At 42.0% G+C, this 18,323-nt stretch overlaps 1 protein-coding gene and 1 long non-coding RNA gene across 4 annotated transcripts in view; one reads left to right on the plus strand and one right to left on the minus strand.

The window, feature by feature from the left end:
• SPIDR (scaffold protein involved in DNA repair) overlaps window positions 1–18,323 on the plus strand; it is a 321,375-nt gene that overhangs the window by 132,671 nt on the left and 170,381 nt on the right. The gene's annotated exons all lie outside the window — the stretch shown is intronic.
• LOC149869209 (uncharacterized) overlaps window positions 1–18,323 on the minus strand; it is a 47,109-nt gene that overhangs the window by 8,929 nt on the left and 19,857 nt on the right. Inside the window, exons 3-4 of one of the 2 annotated variants that reach the window (XR_016441424.1) lie at window positions 3,208–3,253; window positions 731–806 (exon numbers count right to left, since the gene is read on the minus strand). This is a non-coding gene — a long non-coding RNA (uncharacterized LOC149869209). The remainder of the gene's footprint in view (window positions 1–730; window positions 807–3,207; window positions 3,254–18,323) is intronic. The other variant, XR_016441425.1, reaches the window with a different exon arrangement.

An 18,323-nucleotide genomic window follows, 5' to 3' on the forward strand; every position in this document is an offset into this window, starting at 1 on the left:
TCAGTCAACTTATGGCCATTATTCCTTGTTACTCCTGGTAGTGCTCGGGGGAACAGGGACTCTCCCATTGCCTGCTGGTCCCCCTTGGCAAGTTTATAGACAGCCACCAGATCCCCTCTCAACCTTCTCTTGTGAAGGCTGAACAGGTTCAGGTCCTGTAGCCTCCTCTGCTGCCCCCTGATCATGCAGGTGGCCCTCCTCTGGACCCTCTTGATTGCTGTCCAGGTCTCTCCTGAAGTGAGGCACCCAGAACTGGACGCAGTACTCCAACTTTGGCCTGACCAATGTCGCATACTGGGAGGATCACTTCCTTTGACCTGCTCATGATGTATCTATGTTCTTCAGTTCATATGATTGTCATAAAGTCAATGGACATCTGGAGGTGCTGCACCATTAAAAAAAAGAGCTCACACAAGGGGGATTCCCACAATATTGAGGACAAATAGTCACTATGAAGCTGCTATGATTTGAGGGAGAAAAATGTTTAGTCTTGATGAAAATATTCTGATTTAATAATCATGCAGAGAAAATGTTCTAAACCTTCTTATGGATATAGAACCAGAAGGGACCATCTGGGTCATCAAGTCTGCTATAATAATCAAGTCCGCTATTAGCAGACTAATAATCAAGTCTGCTAATAATTGTACAAAGGGGTACATAGGAATGTCTGTGCCTGTACTTCACCATCATAAAGCAGCCAGTAATAACAACAACAAAACCTATTACATACCACAGGAGGACAAGATCATGATGGATGCATTGAGTCTCTGATCTGATAGTTTGAACCCAGTGTATGTGAGCCGGACCTGGAAGAGGAGAAATATCACAAAGGTGGCCAAGTTGGTGGAACTGGAATTGGGAGGGTTTTAGAGGTGTGGAGAAGAGCATGGGGTTTTGCATACTATGAGTTTTGAAACCCACCTTGCTTCTCTCAGCAGTACCCCCTCCTTTTTCCTTCCACTTTCCCCACCTTTTGTATTCCAATCACTGCTTTCTATTTATCAGCTCTGCATAATGCAGTCCCTACATAGCATCTGAAGAAGTAAGCTTATGCTTATAAAAGCTTATGCTAGATATCTTTGATTTAGCTACCCTTTTAAGGTGCATATCTACTCTGCCTTTTGAAACATAACCAATTGGGAGTTGGTATCTGAACACAATAATTATTGAAGAGATGCTGATTCATTATAGGAATATTCATAGCTACATAGAAAGCTAAAATACTATGCTTAAAAAAAATCCATAGTTATCCACCCAGCTTTCAACAGAGCTGGAGAGGGTGGATATGGTTCAGTAAATGATCAGTCTGTGAAGGTACAGCCTGCATTTAAAAGAAGCAAAACAGAAAATTGTTACTGATGAAAAGATAGTCTTTTGTGACCTTTATTTGTGGTCATCTGGATGGAACACATTAGGTACTGACTGCACAGGATGATTTCTTTGAAAAGATGAATGTCCAAGCTAGGTATCTCCAGCCTGATTTTTACATCCCGTCACCTACAGGAGCTACAAGTGCCATGGAATTGGGACTCATGGTAGAGGCGATTTATCTTTTAGTAGACCAACTAGATTTTTGCTAACAAAAAAACAAAAAAAACTTTAATTACAAACTTTTGGGCACAAACACCCTTCTTCAGGTATTGAAGAAAAGATCATAAAAGTTCTCCTGGGTTGAAATGAAAGTTCACATTTCAAAGGAGAGTTGAAGGTGTGATAAAATCTCCTGTTTGGAACAGTTCATTTTACATACAGATGCCAAGTTCCGTGGAGGCTTTTGCTGAGATCGTGTTTGGAGGAAGTATTTTATTTTTGAGTGATACTGCTGATCTCCAAAGGGAGCTTCAGCCAGGGGAGTGAGTTAGTTCAACATGAGAGCAATTCAGTCCTCATAGGAAGGGAGGGTAAGCAAGAGGAGTACTCAATAAATAAAAAAAAGCTTGATATGCTTAACTTTTATTTTTAAATACCAGTTATAGCCTGATATCACTTTCCTGAATGTTCAGTTATAGGTGCAGTTAATGAGAAATCTGAAAGGCCATCTATAGTAGTAAGAAGTTCAGGGAACTTATATTTGTTTCTCACCACAGTTTTGAGGTACAAATCAGAAGACTAGCTTGTGGCTATCACCCCAAATAGCCAATACGTGGTTTTAATTTGTACTCTAAAGTCTGTGGGTTAAAAGACATCAGTAGTTTTTTAATCAGAAAGCTATAACAACATATTACCTTAGGAGAAGTGCAGCTAGTTCAGAAAAGGGCCAGAGAAACCAGCTGGCATACCTTATTAAAATGTGGTGTTGTGACACATGAAAATTGTTTTTAATTCTTGAAAATAGTTTTTAATTCTTGAAAAAATGTAGGATAGCCTGACTTACTTGAGGAAGAAAAATGTTTAGTCTGAATGAAAATGTTCAAATTTAATAATTGTGCAGAGAAAATGTTCTAAATCTCAAAATCTAATAAAGTGTACCATTTTGTTAAAATGAAAAGTCTGTGCTTGAAACTTTCCAGCTTTTACAAGTGAGGAAATTCCAAGCATTCTGCAGTGACAGATACTGTTAGTGGGTAGTTGTCCACTGACGTCAAAAACAGGGGATGGCAAACAGCTTTGTTCATGTCAGCTAAAAATGTAGAGTCTTGGATAAACTCTGAATTAGCAACAGAGCTATCAATGATATACGGGCAGCTTTACATGAGTTCCCATGTGCATTCAATCCAATTCTAAATACCAGGTCTTATTTAATGAGCCATCTGATGAAGCCAAGAACTGGCACCAAGCAAAATACTGTAGTCTGCTCTACCCACTCATGAAGGAAAAATAAGCTAAATAAATTCAGATGAACCAGTTCAAAATTATTCAAGGATTATTAAGAAATTATGATTTTTATTCCTCTGTTAATGATCATGACTAATGCATTTGGGACATGTAAAACAAGGTTAACATGTTAGAAAAAAATATATTTGCCAAAATCCCTGCTGTAGTTTAACCACTAAAAAGTCAGTATTAACTAATACAAAGAGGCTTCTCTATAAATGTTTAGGATAATAGATGTGCAACTAAACTTTTTTAATTTTATATTTTCAAAAATGGTTATCTCCTGTCATTGAATTGTCAGAATAATGTAATTCCATCGACATTGTGTGATGGAGTATACTTCTGCAATTTTATTGTGAAGAAATGATTTTCAGAGTAAAGTTTTATCCTTACCTGACAGAGCAGGGGCATGGCATCATGTGTACAGCTAAGCAGGTGTCTGTACAAAAACAGTTTTACATACCATTGAGTGTACAGTGTATATCCCTGGGCTTATCAGGCTGTATAATAGGGGGGGGTTTGCATGTAAAATTAGTGTAAGGTGTGCCTCTGTAATTTTGTACTTGTAAAGAAATGGATTATATCAGGGTTTCTGTGATCCTTTCCCAGATAGAGAGATGTTTTCATAGACCACCCCCCTCCTAAAATGCATGTTTTAGTTGTAGGCAAGCAATATTAAGAAACTGAAACAGAAATAATAAATAATTAATTCTTTTTCTGGGGCATATTTGCTGGATTTTGCCACCCAAAATGCATTACTAAAGGTGTTTTCTGTAATTTCAGGAAAACTTAGACTTTTGCTCTTATAAGTCTTTACTGTCTGAATAGCTTAATGTAAGAGCTGCAACAGGCTTTAGGCATTTTTTTAGCAACAGATGGGTGTATAAGAAAATTAAGCTGAGACATATTAGGTATAGTGATTTGCATCTGTTTGACCGAGCTGCTATTCTATCTGACCTTGACTTTACCATCTCTGCAGATTGCTATATGTTACTTCCAGTAATTTACTTTCTAAAATGTCTTGAAGACACATTCCCTTATTTTCCTACTGTCCATCTTAGTACAGCTTTGCAAAAGAGTGTGTTTCCTTCAATAGAAATGTCAGAAATAGTAGAAATGGTACAGATCCAGAAATGTTGCTTTTATCAAGTTGAATTTTGAAATGGTTTTCATAGATTTCATAGACATTAGGGCTGGAAGGGACCTCGGGAGATCATCGAGTCCAGCCCCCTGCCCAAAGGGCAGGAAGTCAGCTGGGGTCATAGGATCCCAGCAAGATAAGCATCCAATTTACTCTTGAAGGTGTTCAATGTAGGTGCTTGAACCACCTCCGCTAGCAGACTGTTCCAGACCTTGGGGGCTCCGACAGTAAAGAAATTGTTCCTTATGTCCAGCCTCAAACGGTCTTGCAGGAGTTTATGACCGTTCGACCTCGTCATCCCTTGAGGTGCTCTGGTGAACAAACATTCCCCCAGATCCTGGTGGTCACCCCTGATAAACTTATAGATGGCCATCAGATCACCCCTGAGCCTACGCTTTTCCAGGCCAAAGAGTCCCATGTCTCTCAGCCTGTCATTGTAAGATCTGTTTTCCTGACCGCTGTTCATGTGCGTGGCTCTCCTCTGGACTCTCTCAAGCTTCTCCACATCCTTTTTGAATTGTGGAGTCCAAAACTGGATGCAGTACTCCAGCTGCGGCCTCACCAAGGCCAAGTACAAGGGGAGAATGACGTCCCGGGATTTGCTCGAGAAACATCTATGGATGCACACCAGCATTTTGGTCGCTTTACTAGCCGCAGCATCGCATTGCAGGCTCATGTTCATCTTGTGGTCAATGATGACCCCCAAGTCTCTTTCTTCTGTAGTGCTAACCAACGTAGCACTGCCGAGCCTATAAGGGTGCTGCAGGTTTTTCCTCCCAAGGTGGAGAACCTTGCATTTTTTGGTGTTAAACACCATAAGGTTCTCGTCTGCCCATTTGCTGAGCTTGTCCAGGTCAGCCTGGATCACCCGCCTACCTTCCGGCGTGGATGCTTTGCCCCAAAGTTTGGTGTCATCGGCGAACTTGGCCAGTCCACTCCTGACTCCAATGTCCACATCATTAATGAAGATGTTGAACAGGATGGGTCCCAGGACAGAGCCTTGAGGGACCCCACTGGTTACAGGGCACCACGATGAGTGACTGCCATCAATTACAACCCTCTGGGTCTGACCACGGAGCCAGTTTCCCAGCCAGCGGATCGTGGTGGAGCCAAGGCCACAACTGGGCAGTTTGGCCAAGAGGTGATCATGGGATACCAGATCAAAAGCTTTTTTGAAGTCAAGATATATGACATCAATCTCTTCTCCCTTGTCCAGGTGATAGGTCACCTGGTCATAGAAGGAAATGAGATTGGTCAAACAAGACCTACCCGCAACAAACCCGTGCTAGCTGTCCCTTAGAATGTTAGCCTGGGCCAGTCCATGAATGATGGCCTCCTTAATAAACTTTTCTAAGATCTTCCCCAGGATAGAAGTCAGGCTAACGGACCACTCTCCTCCCTTTCTTGAAGATCGGCACCACATTTGCCTTCTTCCAGTCTTTGGACACTACACCAGAGCGCCAGGAGTTTTCAAAGATCCGTGCCAGGGGCTGGGCTATGATGCTCGCCAGCTCCTCGAGTACCCTGGGGTGCAGATTGTCAGGGCCGGCTGACTTGAAGGTATCCAGCTTCTCAAGGTGTTCCTTCACGAGGTCAGCATTGATGGAGGGTAGGGGATCCCCATCACCCAGATCTCCCTGTCCCATAGCAGGCATGGGCGTCCCATGGGACTGATGAAAGACTGACGCAAAGTACCTATTTAATAGTTGGCTTTTTCCTGGGCGTCAGTTGTCCTATCTGGTTTAGCAGGGGTCCAACGTTGCCCTTGCTTTTCCTCCGGCTCCCCACATATCTGAAAAAGGACTTTTTGTTGTCCTTGATGCTTGAAGCTAGTTGGAGTTCAGTTGCAGCCTTGGCTTTCCTGGTTTGCTCCGTGCAGGACCGGACCAGTGCAGAATAATCCTCCTTGGAGGTGAATCCTGTCCTCCATCCTTTGTGGGCTTTCCTTTTTAGCCGTAGGAGGTCTGCTAGGTCTCTGGAGAGCCAGGAGGGCTGCTGTGCCTTCTTGCTGCCTTTCCTCCGTGTTGGAATAGATTTAGCTTGTGCATTGAGGATCGCTTCCTTGAGAAGCAACCACTTTTCTTGAACTCCCATCTCCCTGGGGTCATGGTCCCTAAGGGCCTGACCGACAAGCCTCTTGAGCTTGTCAAAGTTGGCTTTTCTGAAGTCAAGGACTTCTGTGTTGCTGACTGACTTGCCAGGTTTACGGTGGATGGTGAAGGTGATCAGCTCATGGTCCCTGTCACCCAGCTTCCCACCGATCACTAGGTCGCCGATTAGGTCGTCCCCCGTAGCCAGTACCAGGTTGAGCAGCGCTTTGCCTCTCGTTGGCCCATAGACTTCTTGAGTCAGGTAGAGGTCATCCACGCACAAGAGAAAGCTTTGCGACCGCTCGGATTTTGCCGAGTGATCTTCCCACGAAGATCACTCTTCGTTGGTTGGTTGGTTGGTTGCTTGCTTACTATGAGTTTTGAAAACAATTTCCCTTGGACATCATCAGCCACGTCATGATCGTGACACTAAAAGCTTGTTTGGCACAGGCACTGTTTTACAAGATGCTTGAATGCCTGCATTTATTTCTGAAACCAAGTTTATTGTGCAGGAAAGAACGCAGTTTTCTTCAGTGACATATGCCCAATACTGTATGATTTGTAGCAGTGCCAAGTAAGAGGTCTGAAGAGCACTTGTCTTGATACCATCAGTGTGAATAATCTTGCTTTGTTTTTTTAAATTATTTTTTAAATCAAGTTTTGTCTTAAAAAAATTCTTGTATTTATCTGACAGTGATAGGTATTTTGTTTGAAAATCTTATTGCAGATGCCTTTTCTTGTTCTTGGCAGTGTAGTGTAGGAATCTATAAGAATAAGTTCAATATGAAAAATGTCACCTTGGAATAATCCACATGCATTTTTTTATTTTACTGAATGATGCATTTAATAGTTTTAAGATTACACATGATAATTAGCTAATAGGGACTCTGTTTATTTGACCTATTTATTCAGCAAAGTTAAACAAGTTGTTAAGGCAAAAGTTCTATCATAATGAACTCTTCAAATAAAAATAAATAGATGTTTCATGTAAAACTCAGACATGGCAATAAACAAATTCCAAATGTTCTGTCTTACCATAACGAGGGGGGGAAAAAGAGTCCTCAGTTAACAAGAGCTCATAGCTTGGAGAGTCCTAAAGCATAAAACATCCGAAGAACACAATAATTATACAAATACAGGTTTCCCTTGATTTTATGTGGTACATGCGTTCCTAGAGAATGCTACACAAATCGAATTTGCATCAAGTGAACCCACTTTATAATGTAAAAAATAGGGATAGGTTCCCATGCTGGCTGCTCCAGGGGCCGCTCCAGCACGGGCTGGGACGAGTGTGGACAAGTGGAGCCCCAGGTGGTGTGGGGCATGGCACTCGCATCAGCCCCTGCTACAGTCGCCCCAGGAGCGGCCGGCACCAGCTGCCTGCAGCCACTGGGCTGTACTGTGCCCCAAACTCTCTGGGGCTCTGCCTATCCCCACTTACCCCAGCTCCTGCTGCACTGCCCCAGGAGCGGGCAATGTTAGCTCCCTGTAGCCGATTGGGCTGCACCGTGCCCTGGTGCAGGCAGCTGCAGCAGGAGCAGGGGTGAGTGGGGCCATGGCCCTTTCCCCTCTCCTCACAGACTTAGCTGCATGGGGGAGGGGCATCTATGCTGATCACATAAGAGCGAATTTACCTTGCATATAACCAATTATGGATCTAAATATGCTCATCGCATAAAAGTGAGTTTGCATATAAAGAACCCACATAAATTTAGGGAAACCTGTACAACTAACATCACAACTAGACATTATAATAAAGTTTCAACTTTGTATACAGATGGTTCCATTTTCCATAAAAAGGGACCTACTTATGGTGAGAGAAAGCAGTTTTTGCAGCCTGGAGAGCCAATTTGCATGGTCACTTTGTGGTGGCCCCTCCCTTTGATGCGGATTGGCCTTTGACATTGATTGGCGAAGAAGCCCCGGGGTGAGGAAGGACAAAGGGAAGCCGCCATCTTGACCCCTGCTGTTCTTTGTGTTGCCTTAGTGCTGATTGGCAGTGAGGCACGAAGGGGCAGCTGCCATCTTGGCTGCTTCGCTTCATACCACCCTGCCAGCCAGCGTCTTACCAGCAATTTATTTATATATTTGGCTAATTTCCTGGGAAATGCGGACTAATGCCATTTTTCGCGGTGATAGTGGAGATTGCTGTTTTTCTTTTTGTGGTTTCTGTGGAAATCGCAGAAGTATGATTTAAGTAGGTCCCTAGTTATAAAATTCTAGTTATCAAGATTATTCACAGTCTGTCCTGACTGAATGGTATGAGTAGTCTTTTAATCAGAAAGCTATAATCACATATTAACTTAGGAGAATTGCAGCTAGTTCAGAAGGAAAAAAAACTGTAGCATCCTAATTAACTATATAATTAATTAATAGTCCAAGAGAAAGAAATGTGTTAAAAGTGACAATCTTTGTACTACAATTAATGGGGATAGATAATGTATATGCTAGATTATTCATGGTTGTAGGAAAGATCTACCGAATCCATATAGTTAAGGCAAGAAAAAAGAAAAGCATGATATTTACTGTGAAGAGCCAAAATTGTTAAATTGAAAAGTCATTTGTAGGATGCAAGCCTCAATCTGAGTATCACTGAGTTAAAACAAGAGTTTTATGTGGAACAAGCTTGGTGACTTGAATTGTTTATCTTTGGATTATCTTTCCTTGAACATAAAGATAAACACCAAAGCCATTTACTCAGTAATTTAGATATTCAAACAGAACTGAAATTAAGTCAGTGACTTGTCTGAAGCATAGTTGGCACTATCTTTCATCTACTTTTCGTAAACCATGTATCAACCTTCATAGTGGCTCAGTACTAGGGATAGTTCACCCTCACAAATAATACGATAAGCATCTGGATTTCTGGGTACTAAAATCTGGAATGCTAAACTGAAATTTGATGAGAACAGGCTCTCGGAATTGAGTCAGCAATTCAGTTGGATTGGTTTCTCTTGTTGTATTTCAGCAATTCCACTGTCAGTTCCAGCCAGAAACAAAAAACAGAGACACATGAAGAGGAAAAATAACCGGGGGGGAGGAAAGCTCTTAAATTTTTTTGTTTAGTTTAAAATGTGGGTTTTGAGCAGACTGCATGGGAACAGATGCGCCCATCTGACTTTAAAATTCCAAAACCAGTATAGGGACTCTGTTCCAAAAGGTGGTAGGCACTCCTGCCTCAATTCAGCGAAAGCAAGCACGGCATATGAGTGATGCCAAAGCAGGCTATATGAGTGATGCCAAAACCTAAAATACGTGCAACAGACTGCACAGAATGTTGCCAAATGCAGAGTTAAACAGAATGAAAAATGAAGACCATACATTTTCTTCCCTTTAATAAGTTTTTTCAGTTACAAGATTTTAAGTCCTGCGGTAAGCTTACGTTCAGATAAAAATGTGATTTTTTTTTTTCAAGTTGTCTTTCCAAAACAGGTTGATGCTTAAAACAGTCTACAGTCTAAGTAAGCAATAGATAGGCAAGGAATTGGATCGATGAAGTTCAACCCAGTTTTTCTTTTATGGAAAATTAAATTACATTTCTCCAATTCAACACTGATCCATAATCCTTATTATTTAGTATGTAATCTGATTCTGCAGTTTGAAGAAGGGAAAAGGATACTCATGTCCCTTGTCCTAGAGAAGTCCCACTTTTCTTTTCTTTCTCCTTGTTGCAGCACATATACAGGGTTTAACTGTTCTAAATTAGATGCTGTTATATCATTCCATTGTCTTCAGCAAAGTTACCTCTCAATTAATACAGGTATCAGAATGTACATATTTGGGTACCCCGTCATTGGAGTAGATCATTAATATTTCTTTTGATGCTGTATATGTTTGCTAAGGGAAGATGCTGAATAGCCTTTTTTTTGGCTTTTCCCACTCAAAAAAGAGGAGACTCCGCCACTGTGCCCCTGGGTGCAGTGCATTTCTGCCCGCCTCCCGCGTACCCCTGAAGACCTTTTTTAAGTACCCCGGTGGTATGTGTACCCCTGGTTGACAACCCCTGATATATATAGCTTAAGCAGCCTGTATTCCTTAGCAACAAATGACTGTTGATGCTTGTTATGCTTATAGTTACTTCTATGGCTGTAAAACTAGTGGTTTTCACAATTATTTCCACTTTCAAAATTCTCTTCAAATATTGTAAAATAAAATGAATAAATCTAATTATCATCAGATTTTTTTTACTGAATCAGTCTGCACATGCTGTAATTAGAATATTCATGATCTGTGGAGGATAAAAAGCGGTTTTAGTCTTTCTTGCTACTTTAGCTGTTATCCAACTGGTACAACTTACATATTGTGCAGATTTCTTGCCACAAAAGCATTTTCTTTCTTTTGTGTAATCCCTTTGTGTGAGTAAGTTTCAATTAAGATATGGTATAAAAACAGTGGTCAGTAGGTAGAAATTTTTGTTGACTCCTTCATTCATGTCATTCCATGTTTGATGAAAACAAACATTTTACAAAATGACGATGAGTTAAAATTAGTACCTATACATTAAGGCTGTAAAAAGCTTTGGTTTCTGATTCAATTTGGTGGAGATTTGGGCCGATTCAGCAGCCGAATTTCTGTATCTGAATTGAATTGAATTGAATTGAATCGGAGTGATTCAACAATTTAGACATAGACACACCTTTAAATGTTTTTTCTACATACCTCAAGGTGCCAGGGGGTTCGTGAACATTGAGATGGTGGGGCGGATGGAGCGTCCCACAGGAGCACGGCTCAGCATGCTCAGCAGCAGACCCGGAAGTGGACCAGAAACACTTCCAGTCCACTTCTGGGTCTGCCACAGAGTGCGCAGGGGACCCTTGCCACATTGCGGCTCGGCGGCTGGTGTCTCCTGAGTCTGGCAAGACATGCGGGGTTCCCCTGCGGCTGATCACTGAGCCAAGGGAAGGCAGGGTCCACCACTGAGCATGTGGGTGGGCCCCCCCCCCCCAGGCTCCTGTGGGACGCTTCATCTGCCCCACCATCTCAGTGTTCACGAGCTGCACCTGATACCTTGAGGTCTGTAGAAAAAACATTTAAAGCTGTGTCTGTGGCTGAATAACTGATTCTCCAAATTGGCACCGAATTTTCAGATTCAGCTGAATCGAATCTGGACAGTGATCCTAATCAACGAAATGAATCACTGTCCCCTGATTCGAGCTGAATCTGAATTGAATACAGCCCATTTCACACAGCCCTCCTATTCATCAGTAGTGAGAAGGGGTTGGATATGCATTAGCTCTGTAACAGTCTGGGTAGTGAGCTGATTGCACTTGCATACAAACCCCTGTTGCAAAGGTTTCATTATTTACACTCTGCCACACAGACTGTAATGTTTTGAATTGCATAATTGTCTTGTACATTGAAGTACTTGGTGAACTTGACTGTTTCAGTATAGCCAGGTTTGACAACTTATTATTTAAGAAATACGTATTGGGAAGAAAGAGAGATTATTGGAATCCTTCATAAACACTAAGACTTTCTTACTTTTCAGGATAGTTCCTTGGCTTTCCCTGTACTTCTTGAAAAATATTTAGTGATTAAACCATGAGAGGCAAGTCCACACATATGGTTTATTGTTTTGGGGGGTAAGAAGGGTTTGTTTTTTCTTTTTTCTTTTTTTATATTTGCATACGTGAATGAAAATGTGCGCAATGCAAACAGGCATTTGGAGGGTTTTTTCCATCTGCTTCTATCCTCCTTTCATCTCCTTTCCTGCTTTAAGTGGTAGGATAAGATTAGTGATCACTTTCAGTCTTGTCAGTAGTTTTGTAACTACTACATTTTCTTATTTCAGGTTTTGTTGATGCCTTCATTCATGTAATTCCATGTTTGATTCATTAATCATTTTTGGAAATTATCTTTTAATGAAATGAAAAATATGTCTCTCCAGAAAACGTCACGCTAATCCCTGTCATCTTCAGTTTCTTGAATAATCCCACAGATTCCAACATGTCTGAGTGAAATCTGTAGGATTTGGAGCATTCAACTTGAACAAGCATCTACATTGTATAACGATTTTTAATACAATTCTTTTTTGAGAATAAGGCAGAGGGAATCTTTTTTATTATTTGAACATACTAGAATATTCTGATGTTTAGTTTTGATTTAAAACCCACAAAAGTAAGAAAATATATCTAAATTAGATTTTTTTAACCTTTTACCATCTCATTTTGCTAGATATTGCAAATTGGATTTTGTAGATGTTATAGAAAATACTCAAAGCAAGTAAATTCCAAAGTATAATATTGTTTATTATAGTCCTTTGACAGCCTCTTCTCCTCCCCAGACTGTAACAATTTAGAAAGAGCAGGGTTTATTTAGCTTAGATGTGTTTTTCACCTCAAATGTTTTCAGGTTTGGAGAAAATGACCCTACCAGAAATGCAGTAGGGTTTGTCTGTACCCATTTCCGATCTGTAGAGATATACATTTTTGCCATATTTAGCATCCGTAGCCCATCTTTAAGCAAGACAGAACAGGACAGTTACGTAATCTAATTGTTTTATGGGAAAGTAGAAAACAGTTTTCTCTAGCATACCAACTCCACAGCACTGTCAGATGTGGAAGAGAAAAATAAAATCAAACAGTCATAAGAGTTAGCCTTGGCTTATTTAAGCTTCTTAAAGAACTAAACTTTATCTAAGGTCAGTACCCCTGCTTTTGGGAAAGAGAGTTTTGCATGCTGCACAGGACTGAAAAAAGGCTGTGGAGTTACTGACTGAGTATAGATGTTCATTTCTATCAGAAGAAATTTCTTCCCATAGAAAACTAGTTTGGGAGCTGAACTGTATAGATGTTCCCTAAGCCCCATGGCTGGAGAGCTTCACAGGCAAGCTCTCCAGCTGGGGAACACTGAAGAGCTGCTTCTTGGGCCATCCTTGCCCTTAGGGAGCCCATTAATTGACAGCCTGTCGTCTCCCGTAGCTGGGAAGAGGCAGTTGGCAGCTGCTGCAAAACAGCAGCCACCGCAGACCGCCAGGGAGTGTTCCCACTCCAGAAGAATGTTCTCCATCCTACCAATCGGTTGATTGTGAGAAGTGGGGGCATTCTCCCATGGAGTGGACCCTCTTGGTTCCACCCCCCCCGAAAATAGTCCCTACTCCTTGCACTTGTCCAGACTGACCTGGAGGAGTACAGGAAGATGATGGGGGTAGCACTCAGGCACTGTGGTAAGGCTTTTGGAGTCCTGCGGTGGAGGCATTGCAGCCTAGCTCTCCCTACCCTGCTCTGGGCTGACCCAGAATAGTGTAGGGTGAGGTGGGAGCGTTTTGCTACAGTGGCAAGTCTCACAAAGCCTGTCACTGTTCCACAGCAGCCTGCCTCCCTCTGCTCTTCTTTGGGTCAACTGGGTGGCAAGGGGAAGCCTGGAACTAGGAGTCAAGTTGGGGAAAGCCTCCAGCCCCTCTGGCTCCCCCTTCCCCCAGTGCCACTCAGCTGAGTGTCAGGGCCAGGTATTTAAAAACCAGAGGGGCTGGGAGTGGGACATGAAGAATCTTTCCCCTGGCTGGCTCCCAGCTCCCCTTGCCACCATGCCACTCAGCAGGGTTGCAGGAGCAGCACTGGGAAGCTGCTGCAAGTTGGCAAAGCTCCCTGCCTCTTCCTGAAACTGGGGCTGCCCAGTTTGGGGAAGATGGGGGAAGCAGCAGCCACTACTTCCTGCAGTTCCGATGCCATGGAGCAGGGAACCCCTCAGCTCCACTCCTCCTAGTCCCCAGGAAGAGTTAAGGTGGGGGAAAGTGTATAGGTCCCGTGATAGAATTTGTCCCTGCTTGTTGCTAGGTTATTTTTCTTCCAGCCATTGTTTTGCTGTGGGAGAAAAAGCCTGAATGTCTGTACACTTTTAGCATCTTACCAGGATAATGGTGATTCTTCTGGTAGAGCCTGAATGTCTGTACCTGGCCATTGAAGCCTACATAAAGAATTTTGACTCGGTCATGATGACCCTTCTCTGGATTTGTAGTCTGTCACGGTGTGATGTGTTGGTTGGTTGGTTGGTTTGGTTTGGTTTGGTAGTAAGTTTTGTGTTTTCGCTTTGTAAGCGGCCACCATTGTTGTATACCTGAACCCCTGAATAAAGTAATTAAAAAGTCAAAGTCTCTGGATTTGTATAATCTGTGGTCTTTCCGCCTTTCTTTGGCCCCCTTCCCCATCAAGCACACAGAAGTGATGCATGATTCCTTTAAAATATCCAGCCAAAGTGTATCATAATAAACCTCCATTTTAATGCATTTTGTTTTACTACTATACGGTAGTGGCAGAAAATGAAAATAAAGTCCCTGTAAGCTGTGGAATCACAATGGTAGTTAAATGTAGCTTCAGAGCAAGTAGGTCAGGTCTGTGCTAGTTTTTTCAGCAGATAGTATCACTGTCTATAGGTTTAACATGAAGGAGTGTTTAATGTGATTCAGTGCAGGCTACAGCTGTTATCACATTCAATTAGTTCTGCTGGCGACTGGAATTTCCAGACAGCTCTGACCACTGGGAGGTGGAATGCTGCACTGACGTCAGGAGCTGCTCCTGGGAATGTTTTGCATTCCTCTTCCTGGCAGTGGTCAGGTGGCTTCCAGCAAGAAGGAAGGAACGGCCGCTTCCAAAAAGAAAAGAAAAAAAAAAAGAGGAGGAAAAGAACACTTTATAATAAAAGTATTGTGGAGGAGGCACTTTTATTAAAAGCCAAATTTGAAATTAGAACCAGATGTTTTTCATTCGAAAGCTGCACGAATGTTAAATGCATCTATTAATGACTATGATGGCTGAGGTATTTGGCTATCTGCCGTGTTTTAATCTCATTGCTCTGTATTTAAAAACAGTTGAGAAAAACAGATTTTTTTTTAGCTACGATTTGAAAGCTTCCTTTAAGAAATCTTATTAAGAAGAACGCTGCTAGGGGGAAGAATCATACACATAAACAAAACAAAGAGGAAAGAAACAAGAAAAAAAATGGGGGTGGTTTCATGTTTTTTGTTACCATTTTGCAACAAATTTTATTTCTGGAGAATAAAGTTCTTGAAGTTGTTTGTGTCCTGTCTTGTGCTGTTTTTAATTGTGCTGCTTACCTTGTACTACTTATACACAGTATAATTAAGAACGATTTGGAACTTGAAACTGGTCTTATTCATAGGCTATTTCCTTGTTCACTGACTGTCTTTAATATTACTGTCAAGTATGTTAGATAAAATTGTAGTAGACTCTTAATATGACAGCAGTGAAGTACTTCAGGAATTGTGCTAATCATGGGAAATCCTTCTATAGAAAAGTAAAATATCCTAAGTGCAAGTTATGGGTGTTTTTCAAGAATAAGGATTTCATCTCTAGTGGCGGCTGTATCCATTGTTTGACCACAAGCAGTGAACGTAGTAAGTAGCTGAGGGGCCAGTCCTGCTTGCTATTTCAAATGGTGCAGGAAGTCATGTTCAGCAAAACTGATAGCATTGTAGTACTGAGGCGGGCCAGATTTGAAGAGGCTTCTGGGAAGTGCAACCATTGCCTACCACCAAAGCCCGCTTTGCATATGGTTTATCAATTGCTGTGTAGGAGAAAGACCTTGAGAGGATATTGGGTTGGGGCCACCTCTGTCCAGATGCATTGCCATGACCTCTGTAATGGTGTGGCTATGTAGTCAATCCACTGTTCCTTCATGGCTTTGAGTGGGGAAAGACTCCCTTTACTTTACTGTATTAGAGGGTCCCAGAATTTGTTCAGTAAGGTGGGGCATTGATTTTGAGGTTTAAGACTTTCACAGGAATGGGACAACTCCCTAGCCCTATGGCAGTTTACTTGGGAGAAGACACACCATGTGTTTTTGTTGTTTTTCTTAATTTTTGCATGGTGAAGTAAGCCAGATTGGGATGAGATTGCGCTAGAGTCTTTTTAGGATCTTCATGTAGCAGGGACAAATGACCTGTTGGTTAGCCAAAGGAAGGGTATGGTACAGAATCCACTGGCATTCCCTGGAGCCCTTACTGACTATATAAGCACATCTTGGGGGTTACTTCAACTAATAGGTTTAGTTAGAAAATGCTGAGCAGCTGTACAAACTGGTTCATGTTTAGGGGGAAGAACATTCTTCCTTACTGTACCCCATTCTTCTGCCTAGGACCCAGCCCAATTCCTTGGGCACAGCGATGGGATGAGGTTTGAATTTTATATTGTTTTTCCTGCTTTATTGCCTTGCGTTACTCCTGATGGTTAAGTTAAATTACATATAGTGGTGGGAATGTTTTGAGATTTCAAGTTCTAAAATGAAGGTTATAGAATTAAGGATCTGATATTTCTATATTTCTATGAGGAATGTGAAGTGATTTTTGCATGAAGTAATGCTTTTCAGCTAACCAGTTTGTTCTTATTGATACTCATTGCTCAAACTCATTGTTTACCTGCAGAGGAGAAAGTTACTCAGCTTATTATGGTAAAAGGGAAAATATTTGCACAAAATTGTAAATAATCATGTTTATGTAGCTCAGGTGAGCACTGTATATCTATGCACGATTCCTGTTAAACACTGGCATGGATAGGCTGCTTCCTGTTGCAGGGTGGATTCCTTTCTGAGGAATTTCCAGAAATGTTGAGAAGTGCTGACTCACAGTATACAATCAAATGAACCAGCAAAGGCTGGGGTTTAAGGAGGGTTTTGAGTTCTTGGCTGAAGCAAGCAGAAAATGTTGCTGTAACATACTGTTTTATTTTTAGCAAGGAGGGAGGCTGTGTTGCTTGGGATGAGATGCTTGCTAGTGGTTTCAAACTGACAGAGGCTTTGAGTTTTCTATTTTTAGAATTTGGAAAACAGCTTGTTTTGTGAAGATGAGGACCCTTCTCTCCTTTCCCAGTAAAAGGATTGTCAGAAAGGTGTGTTGAAGAGTTTGTGTGAGACAGGCTTTTACCACTGCCATGCCAGGATACTTTTTGGGGTGTAAAATTGCAGTCACTGTATATCTGTTGTTGAAGCTCACTGAGCACCTATATTTGCTTTATTCCTCACTTTTGGAGTGGTGGTATTGCAGCTCAAGCAGGGGAATGCAGCAGTTGAGAGTCGTAATAAATAACCGTAATTTAAAAGCAACATTCTTTTGTCCCCATTCCTTCTTCCACATTTTCAGTTGTCATTTCTACAGTAATTGTTGATATGTATTTTGTTCATCATCTTTAACAGAAAGTGCTACTTTTGTTTTCTGCTTCCTTCTTTCCTTCTTGTGTCCTCTTGATAAGGTATTTATAAGAATTTGCAGCCATGAACACTCTACCACTCCATATTGCTGCCGCTGGCTTCACATCCAGCCTCTCGCCACCCCACCTCTGCCGCCACTGGCTTCTTCGCATCAGGAGGCCCCAAAACTATATCTCATGGGGACCCCTCAAAAATTGTGGGCCTGCCCTGACCATGAGCACTTCTATTATAGTTTCATACCCGTGACTTTTGGGCTGTCAGCCATTCACCTTAGTGCTCATGCCACCGTAACCCCTTTTGGTTAATACTGCCAGTGATTGTAATGTGCAAAGGGGTAATCTTTGAGTTTTGCTGCTTGTCAAGAAATATATTTTGCTGATGCTCGGAAAATTTTAAAGATAAACTTCAAAATAAACCTTTCGAAATTTTTCTTCCCTTTTTTTTTGTGATCCAGGTATATTTGAGCATTTTAAAAAGCTCTCTGATATATACATTGTTCCTTAGAGCAGTGGTTCTCAACCTTTTTAGACTCCAGGCGCACCTCAGAAAAAGCTAACTTTTAAGCCTCTGGTATGTGTTAGCCTTAAGAATTCTAGTTAAGGAACTTCTGGAGGGGTTGGACGTATTCAAGTCAGCTGGTCTGGACGATCTCCACCCTAGAGTACTGAGGGAATTGGCTGAGGACATTGCAGGATCCCTGGCACGGCTTTATGAGCACTCGTGGTGCTCTGGTGTGGTGCCAGAGGACTGGAAAAAGGCCAGTGTGGTTCCTATCTTCAAAAAGGGGAAGAAGGAGGACCTGGGAAACTATAGGCCAGTTAGTCTTACCTCAATCCTGGGCAAGCTTTTTGAGAGAATTATTCTGGCGCATATCCTTGAGGGGCTAGCAGGGGAGATTATGCTTAGGGGCAACCAACACGGGTTCATTAGTGGCAGGTCCTGTCAGACCAACCTGGTGGCCTTTTATGACCAGATCACCAAATCCTTAGATGCAGGGGTAACAGTGGACATAGTCTTCCTGGACTTTCGGAAGGCCTTCGACACTGTCTCTCACTCCGTTCTCATTAAGAAACTGGGGGGCTGTGGTGTCGACACCCACACAGTCAATTCGTTCGCCA

The sequence above is a fragment of the Crocodylus siamensis genome, chromosome 3, assembly GCF_052110815.1.
Source record: "Crocodylus siamensis isolate JL-2025a chromosome 3, ASM5211081v1, whole genome shotgun sequence".
In the NCBI taxonomy this organism is placed as follows: Eukaryota; Metazoa; Chordata; order Crocodylia; family Crocodylidae; genus Crocodylus; species Crocodylus siamensis.